This window comes from Podarcis melisellensis (assembly GCF_964234715.1).
Source record: "Podarcis melisellensis genome assembly, chromosome: 3".
Classification (NCBI taxonomy): Eukaryota; Metazoa; Chordata; class Lepidosauria; order Squamata; family Lacertidae; genus Podarcis; species Podarcis melisellensis.
Genome location: NC_138530.1, coordinates 106,819,411 through 106,828,580, shown reverse-complemented (window position 1 = coordinate 106,828,580; position 9,170 = coordinate 106,819,411). Strand labels below are relative to the sequence as shown.

The 9,170-nt window shown below is 45.5% G+C and overlaps 1 long non-coding RNA gene across 1 annotated transcript; it reads right to left on the bottom strand.

Moving 5' to 3' along the window:
* Positions 1-3,535: 3,535 nt before the first annotated feature.
* On the bottom strand, positions 3,536-8,147 carry LOC309367365. Its single transcript, XR_014167092.1, has 3 exons — positions 7,900-8,147; positions 5,840-5,976; positions 3,536-5,096 (listed from the first exon to the last, which is right to left on the bottom strand). It is a non-coding gene; the product is annotated as an uncharacterized lncRNA (long non-coding RNA).
* Positions 8,148-9,170: the final 1,023 nt, after the last annotated feature.

The window sequence follows — 9,170 nt, the reverse complement described above, 5'->3', positions numbered from 1 at the left end:
TCCCTGCATATGTTATATAAACTAAACCATTCAGTATTCCATTATTATATCCATCAAAACTTATTTACACTGTTGAATTTATCTCAGTGCTGCCCACGTTTTCAAATGTACACAGTTTTCCTCCATATATTCAATAAACGTTTTCCAATCTTCTCTAAACTTATGCTCTTCTTGTTCTCTTATTCTATATGTTAGGTTTGCAAGTGGTGCATATTCCATCAGCTTAAGGTGACGTTCTTCTTTAGTTAGGACCTCACTCGTTTTCCATTTGGGGGCTAACAAAACACAAGCCGCAGTAGTAGCATACATAAATAACCTTTTGTGACACCTGGGAATTTTTGTCTGAATTATTCGCAACAAAAAGGACTCTGGTTTTTTTGGGGGGGAGTACTTATATACATTTTTTTCAATTCATTGTGAATTATTTCCTAATAATCTTTTACCCTTTTACAGGTCCACTACATATGATAAAATGTACCCTCAGTCTCGTTGCATCCCCAGCACATATCTGATTTAGTCTTATACATCTTAGCAAATCTACTCAGAGTTAGATACCATGTTCCATTCCAGGCAGGTCTGGAATGCCTTTTGTCTGAAACCCTGCAGAGCTGTTGTCAGTCAGTGTAGGCAGTACCAAGCTAGACGGATCAAGGGTCTGACTCAGTCAAAGGCAGCTGCCTGTTTTGCTGAGCTAGAGATGAGGTCTGCAGCTTTCCCCCCTAGGGACAGTTGACCATGTGCTCACCTGGCCGCCATTACAACCTGAAATTCCAGATGAATTGGCCTCTGGATGCCAAGCAGTTTCAGTGATAGGAACCACAGTCTTGGGACTTGCTGTCCGCGGTCACTTTAGTCTTCTCTGGATTCGTTGTCAGAAGAGACTCGCCTGTGTTCAGTTCCCAGGAGTAGCCAGGCGCCAAGCAGACACAGAGACAATATAACTTTGAGCAGGATGAAAGCAAGAAGCAAAGATCAATATGTTGGTGGCACTGAATTCCATATCTCAAAAGAATCATTCTTAATAATGTCATATAAACATTTATCAGAAGTGCGTAGTAACAAGGTAAACTCTGTATGATGAAAAAAGTGATAGGTCCTGGTTCCTATAATGGCAAAATTAGGTAATTTCATACAGCCCCCTCTGTTCTGTGGTAATGTATTGTTATGATATAATAGTCAAACTAGCTTCCTTGTGAGGTGATGGGCCATTAAGGGGAACAAAGGAAATGGATCCATGTAAGACAACAAATGGAACAAGGATAGTTAGAAAGACTAAATCACAGAGATGAGAGTTTGGAATGTGTAAGCTAGAAGATGGAAAAGAAGCAGGCTGAAGCCTGTGTTTGAGAGAGAACCTCGTCTGATTTCTGCTTGAATCCAAGACTGTGGCTACAGGAGATGCAAGATCCTCTTGGATCTCCTGTATGCTGTGAGCCCCTCCATTCGAGGGTTCAGGTTGTATATGAAACCATATATGAACACACTGAACCAAGTTGTGAACCAAGGGTTCAGGTTGTGTAAATGAACCATATATCATAAAGACACTACAGTCTCTGCTGTACCAAGGGAATTAGTTTGCCATTCCCGTACCCCACCAAAATTAGTGTTGTTATATAGATATTTCCTACACAAACACATGCATTCAAGCCAACAAAAGAAAAGAAATATAGAGTAAGCAACGCATCATTTTTAAGGATCATCGCTGTACCGTGGTTTATCATGGTGTTATTAGAGGGAGGAGGAACAGAATAATATTAACTTTACAACACAGAAAGATGGGCTTACCCAATGCTGGAGAAGTCAATTGTCCAACCCAAAGTACTATCAATTGCTGAAAGTAGATACTAAAAAACACAACAGCCTTGTGTCCATCTGTATTCACCTGCATCGAGATGAAGATGCTGCAGAGATTTATAGCCCATAAAACAACAACCCAACCCACCTCCCCAAAATGTAATTTTACTTTGAAAAATCGAGTTACCATTATAGGCATGTCTCAGCTTGACAGACATAATGATTTGCCAACCAAAACATCTTGAAAACACGGGCATTTATTATTCCTCTGAAGTGAAGTGTTGAAGCTCATTCTGCGTTCAGAAACTGTGTGTCCAAATTAAGAAAGAATAAAACAGTGAGTAACTCCGTTACTTTCCTAACAATGGTCCATTAACTCTAAATCTGTAGCAAAACAATAAAAAACAAATATCCATTAGTGCTGGGAATGAGGAAATTATGAGTGCCCCAGGCTAATGCTGTAGGCCATGGTTGTTGATTCTCAGCAGCCTCACTGAACAAAGAAGACTGAAATTAAGAGGAAGGCCTATTTCCTGGCTTTACCCCTTATAAGAGCAGCTAGCACAGTAGTTGTTCTGAGCTTGGCAGAAGATAGCATGGCCCAGAAGATAACATGGTTCTTTTTCTATTTTGGTGATAATGCATCATGGAAGACTCTCTATAGTCTGTTCAAAGTGGTGGGGAGTAACCTTTTTGTCCACATGCCATGACAACATGCTGGTGGTTGGGCCACTGGTGTGTGTGTGTTAACATGAGAACATGAGAGCCTTGATAGATCAGGTCAGTGGCCTATCAAGGTAAGTCATGATGGGTGTGATGGCCTGGGATTTAGACTCAGATGCTGAACCTGAGGGATCCCAGCCTGCACAGGATTCCCTGCCTCCAGAACCAGCTGAGCCGGGGCTGGGGCATGAGCCTGAAGGGCCCTCACCTGTGCTGGATCCTCAGGTGCAGGCATCAGCTGAGTCTGCTCTGGCTCCTGAGGCGATGGAGGACCCATTGCCTTCTGGGGCTCCACTCTCAGCCCCTTCAGAGGAAGCTGAGGTTGCCTCTGTGTCTGGTAATCCTCCAGCCTCTCCTGAGCTGCAGAGGCTCAGGGCAGAAAGGCGGAGGGAACTAGGTTCCCGCAGGAGGAGTGCTCACCTCCAGGCCAGGAGAGGTGAGTCACCAGAGGATCGGGGCTGCCCTATGCCTCGGGGCAGATAAAAGCCGGCCATCCCCAGTCCCAAGTTGCAGGAGCAACATTGTTGGCTGCTAGTTCCTGCCTGAACCTTGTCCTGCTTTCCTGCCTGAGCTCCTGACCTGCCCTGGCTCCCTGCTTGCAAGCCTGTTCCTGACTTCACCCATCTCCCTGCCCTGCACCCAGATTCAGCTACTATGGACTGCCTCCATGTTGCACCTTTGACCATGGACTGGACTTGGACCTCACCTCTCAGGTAACCCATGGGACCAGCACAATGGCCTATGGAAGCCCACAAATAGGATCTGAGTGTAGCAACGCTTTCCCAACTTCTGATTCCAAGCACCCATTATTCAGAGGAATACCACCTCTGAAGAATGGGAGCAGAGTGCAGAAGACATCAATAGCCTCAGGCACACACATGTATTTTCCATGGGGCAGATGTATGATTTTCATGAAACACTTCATCTTTCCCAACATAATCACCCTCCCCACCCCCAGCCTGCCAAACAGGGAACTCTGGGTTGTTGTTGTTGTTTTGTTGTTGTTGTTTGAAGCTGAGTAGCAACAGGGAGTCAGTTGTGGAGATGGTGAGGCAAAAGACCCTGGGCCCAATCATACATGCATATTGTATAAAGGTGCAAAGTCCTTCTTTCACACCCTGTGAAACATAAATGCACAGAGTTTTTAAAAAACGCAGCAATGGCCGCCTGTGACTCCCAAGCCTCCCCTGATCAGTCAAAACAAAGGGGGCAGGAGATCACACAAGACACATCATGTGAGCACAAGACACATCATATGGGGACTTCTGGTGAGGAAAAATGGCGGGCGCCATGGCAGCAAGCAGCTCTTGAAGCCAGCCAGAGCCAACTGCGCTACCAGGCTGGCTTTGGGCTGCTGAGACTGCCGCTGCCACATTTCCTGGGGACAGATTTGCAAATCTGGGGATATTCTGGGGATGGAATTTGTCCAGCGACAGATTTGCAAATCAAGGGACTGTCCCCGGGAACCAGTGACATCTGGTAACCCTTATGGAGACCTCTCTAGAATTTTTGGGATGAGAAACTCATTAGAGTTCAGGAAGGCAAAGTGAGTAGGTGTTGAACACACAGCAGGCAGAGAAATCAGGGAAGCATCCACTACAGTCCTCTAGTTTGAGTCTGATGGCCTTTCAAAAGACAGTCCTGTATTTGAAGTTGTCATCTGTTTGGCAGTCGGAGTCCATTTTAAAGATAAGGAACCATAAAAGGAGAGAGGGAGAAGGAGCCTTGCTCACCAGCCCTTCACATCTCCTGGTCAGCAGACTGAGCAGATACGCAACTGGGGTCTTCCTCACTATAGCATTTCTGTTTCTAAATTTGCATCTATACATATAAATCACCATATGCAAACTGGTGTCCTCTTTTTTGGGGCGGGAGGGGGTGGTGCAAATCCTCTTTTTTGACATTGCAGGGCTGTCTGCTCTAGCTCTGTCTTCAAACCCTGCTTGAGTTGATTATTTCAAGAGCTGGCAAGGAAGATACAGTTAAAAAAAACCCTTCCCATAATACACAGGGTTTCTAGCCAAGCTAGAAGCTGAAGGTGTGGAGTTGTTGTTTTTTAAGCTTCTCTGAAAGCAGCCGAAAGGTGTAGCTGCTTGCTACACAGGAAGAGATAGGACAGGAATAGATTAAAATGGCTTTAAAACAGAGGGGTGGGAAAGCATGTAGCAGTGACCGCTTCTTGCAGCCACTTACGGTTTTATACTGCTCAAAAAATATAAAAAGGGACGGCGGCCATTCGGATGCCATTGTTTGTGAGACTGGGGAGGCAGTCTGCAATCACAATGTAGAGCCGCAGGGCGGAAAACACCTTCTTCCCATCAGGGCTGCCCTTGAGTGCGAAAGACTCTAGGGGGTATCTGTAAAAAGGAAGTGTTGCTGACATAAAGCTTTCAGCAAAGGAGAGAAAAATAGATGTGGAACGCTGAAGACGTTGCACAAGGGGCTATGCTCACCCGGGGAGAATATATTTCCGTGCCAGATAAAATAATAATAAATTGTGCCTCCTGTTTTTCTCTGCAGAGTGCAGCCCCACTCACGCTTTTGTTGCAAAATCCGATGCCTCGTCTCCAGGAGCTAGCCTGGAAGCAAAATGGGTGGTTAAAAGGAGAGAGCGTAGTCATAAATGGTGGGTTTTGTTTGGGGCAGAGATGGATGCTGTTTCGTGACCACCATTCAAGAAGGGTTTTTTGTGTGTCCTGTCAGTCGGTCAGGCCTCTTCGAGCCAAAGGTTAGGTTTTCACTAACATGCTCGTCCTTCTGGCATGTTTGTGAGGAGACATTCGTGACTAACCTTTTCAAAAAACATTATTCTGTGCTCCACTCAGTATTTCCTTGGCAGGGAGGACACCGCGGGGATCTTATGGATCTCCCCCTTTCTGTCTGCACCTGGCACCCGGCAGGGGACCAAGTCTTTGTCCAAATCCAAGTGTCACAAAATGGTTCGCTCGGATTGGCTCCGAAACCACCTGACAAAGGAGATTGTTTGCTACTCTCCAAAGCAGGAACTTTCCCCTCTCTAAAGGTGTGTGCGCGCGCATTTGCTTAGGAAGAGGACACCTGCTTGGGTTTTCAACTTGTCAGCAGCAGCTATAGACAAGATTTTTCCTTTGTTCCCTGATTGAGAGATTAACAATGCCTGCCTGGCAGGCAAGATTAGTAACTGCTTGGTAACTGAGGGCAGCTCTTCAGTTCTGGCACAACAATTTATATGCAGGTAGTGATAACAGAATGCGCAATGCGTGCCATATCAGCTGTTAAATACACATGCGTGTCACATATCACTTGCCACCTGTCCCTTTGCAATATACAAAAGCAGATATACCCTCCTTTCCTGATCGCAGGTTCTCTGTATTTTCAAGAGAAAAGTGGTGTCCTGCCATTAGACTTGCACAAACCTGTCAGTTTCCATTCTCTACGTTTCTCATTTCCCCCTTATCTTAAACTGAGTTCTTCACAATTCTGCAGGAATTTGTAATTTAAAAAGAAAAAAGAAACTCATGAAAATCCAACAGAATGTGAGTGTGAACTTCTTATAATGAACACATTTTTGCATGCCATTTTGACTAAGGTACCATTTTTTTTGCAAGCCCTTTACCCTAATGTAATGCATTTTGTATGCTTTTATCACTAATGTATACATTAGTATGCACACTGTGCCCTAGTACGCATTTTTTTGGCTAGATAACAGCATTGGAAAATTCAGAGAAGAGCGAATTTTGAAGGATGGCTGAGTTTTGGTTTGCATCTTGCTTCCAAAGTGCAAATCAGGGGATTCTGAAAACAGAATCAAATTTACCTTCCATCCCTAGCTGGTTGCTGTTTCCTCCAAGAACACAGGGACTAACATGACATGGGCTCTGGCGTTTGTCAATGTACATGACTTGGTGAGGACAGGACCTGTCAAGGCCTGGCTCAGCAGAACTGTTGTGAGCACCTCCAGGAGTAGAGAACCACACTTCTTCCTCATTTTTAGCTGCAGGACCGACATTCAAGACTCGCTAGGCCCACACTCAGCCCTGGCATGCCTCTTTCATTTAGTTCAGAGGCCAGCAACTAGGTGCCTGCAGTTATTTTGTGACTGGCACCTCCAACAGTCTCTCAAATTTTGAAATTGCTCACTGGCCCATAAAAGGTGGTGACGATTGGTTTAGTTTATTACACTTCTATCTTGCTTATCACAGACGGCAAGGTAACACGCATGCGATTCCTAGGAGGTTTCCCATCCAAACCAGATCCAGTTCTGCTTAGCTTCATCAAGATGGTGCCCTGAGAGCCATTTGGGTCAATGTGATAACATGCTAAGGTAATATCCTATGCTTTCACATTAGTTCTGGTCCCAGATGTTTCTAGAAATGTATACATTGTGCACATATTCTACCCCTTCCCCCACTCCCCACAACAATTTTACACACCTTGGAAAAGCTGTTGCATAAAGCAGTCTCTGGCTCAGTATTTTTTAGGTTTCTCCTGTGCAACTCAGCCCTAAATTAAGGGGGACTTTGCACGATCTGCATATAATATTGAGCTTCTGTTTCCTCCAATTAATGCTCAGGGGATTTATGTGAAGAACATCAACAGCGCTAATGGAATTACCTGCATAAATCTCCCACATTGCAGTGGAAGAAAATAGCCAGCCTCTAATCCCTTTGAAACCTTAAGGCAAGAGATTAGTTCTACGAAAGTATCTTCCCAAAATGATAAAATACACCCTGTGCACAGTAACATTGATAGCACAGATATAAATGTAAACATGCATTGAGATACCGATTGAACCTTTACCCTGAGTCAAACTATTAGTCAACTCTCCTCTGCCATGATATGATGCAGCCCTCCAAAGTATCAGGCTTTGCTAATTGATATACTTTAATTGCACTTGCTTTTCACTGAATTAGATTGGGAGATCTTTACATAGATTCCAAATGTCAAGTTAAGGTTCCCTCCGGACTGTCAGTATTTTGCAGGAAGGGCTGCGGGTGGTGCTGTGGTCTAAACCACTGAGCCTCTTGGGCTTGCCAATCGGAAGGTTGGTGGTTTGAGTCTGCATGACGGGGTGAGCTCCCATTGCTCTGTCCCAGCTTCTGCCAACCTAGCAGTTTGAAAGCATATCAGTGCAAGTAGGTACCGCTGCAGCGGGAAGGTAAACAGCATTTCCATGCACCCTGGCTTCTGTCACGGTGTCCCATTGTGCCAGAAGTGGTTTAGTCATGCTGGTCACATGACCCAGAAAGTTGTCTGTGGAAAAATGCTGGCTCCCTCAGCCTGGAAGCAAGATGAGTGCCACAACTCCATAGTCGCCTTTGACTGGATTTAACCACCCAGGGGTCCTTTACCTTTTACCTTTACCTACCTTTTGTGTACAGATAAAAGTGGTTGATACATTACCTTGTTATTATAGAGCTCTGGTAAGGGAACCTAATATGCAGGAACAGGAGAGTAAAAACAAGTTAAGAAACACCAGTTTGGTTCAAGGTGCCAAGGACATAATTCTCATGAACATGGTGAGCAATGTGTTGGTGTGCCAGGCAGTGTCTCCTTGTTACTCAGGTGAACAGCAGTTGTGGGCTGGTACATTGGCCAGTTTCTCTCTCCTTCAGCATCAGCATGACATCACAATGCCCTTTGTCTCTCCTTCTGGTGGGAAACATCCATGTGAGGACACAGTGGCCAGTCTGTGAAATAGGCAGCATCAGCACGAGATCACAGTGGCCAGTTTTTCTCCCTCAGGTGGCTAGCATGGGCCACGGTGGGCAGCCCCTGTACTTCAGATAGGGAGCATCATTTTGTAGGGAAAGGCATTCCCTTCATTCATCTTCATTCCTCTTCCACTCAGGCAGGCAGTAACATGTGGGCAGAATATTTATTTCTCTTGCGGAAGCTGCCAAAAGCAGGTACACATCAGCACAAACTCTTTCTCAGTGAGGTGGGCTTAGTTGGAAGCAGATGGTGGACCCTGTATGTTCTTCTCTTAGTGAGGTGATCAGCATAAGTATGACTGTAGTGGTCATCTCACTGAAATGGGCAGTAGCATGAGGACAGAGAAGCAGCAGGCAAGGCAAAGAGCGGGCAAGTAGGCAATCCATCTATTACAGGGCCTCTCTAGTTACAGGAAGTGGATGCGGGTGGCACTGTGGTCTAAACCACCAAGACTCTCATGCTTGTTGATTGTGAGGTTGGCAGTTCAAGTCCACATGAAGGAGTGAGCTCCCGTTACTCTGTCCCAGCTCCTGCCGACCTAGCAGTTCGAAAGCATACCAGTGCAAGTATCATAGAATCATAGAGTTGGAAGAGACCACAAAGGCCATCGAGTCCAACCCCCTGCCAAACAGGAAACCCATCAGAGCACTCCTGACATATGGTTGTCAAGCCTCTGCTTAAGTAGATAAATAGGTACCGCTGCAGCGGAAAGGTAAACAGCATTTCCATGCGCTCTGGTTTCCAACACTGCCAGAAGCGGATTAGTTATGCTGGCCACATGCCCCAGAAAGCTGTCTGTAGACAAACGCCGGCTCCCTTGGCCTGAAAACTAGATGAGCACCACACCCCATAGTCACCTTTGACTGGACTTAACCGTCCAAGGGTCCTTTACCTTTACCTCTACCTATTTTGCAGGAGGGAAATTTAGGTTTGTGCAATTAAAGTATTCTGCCACAACA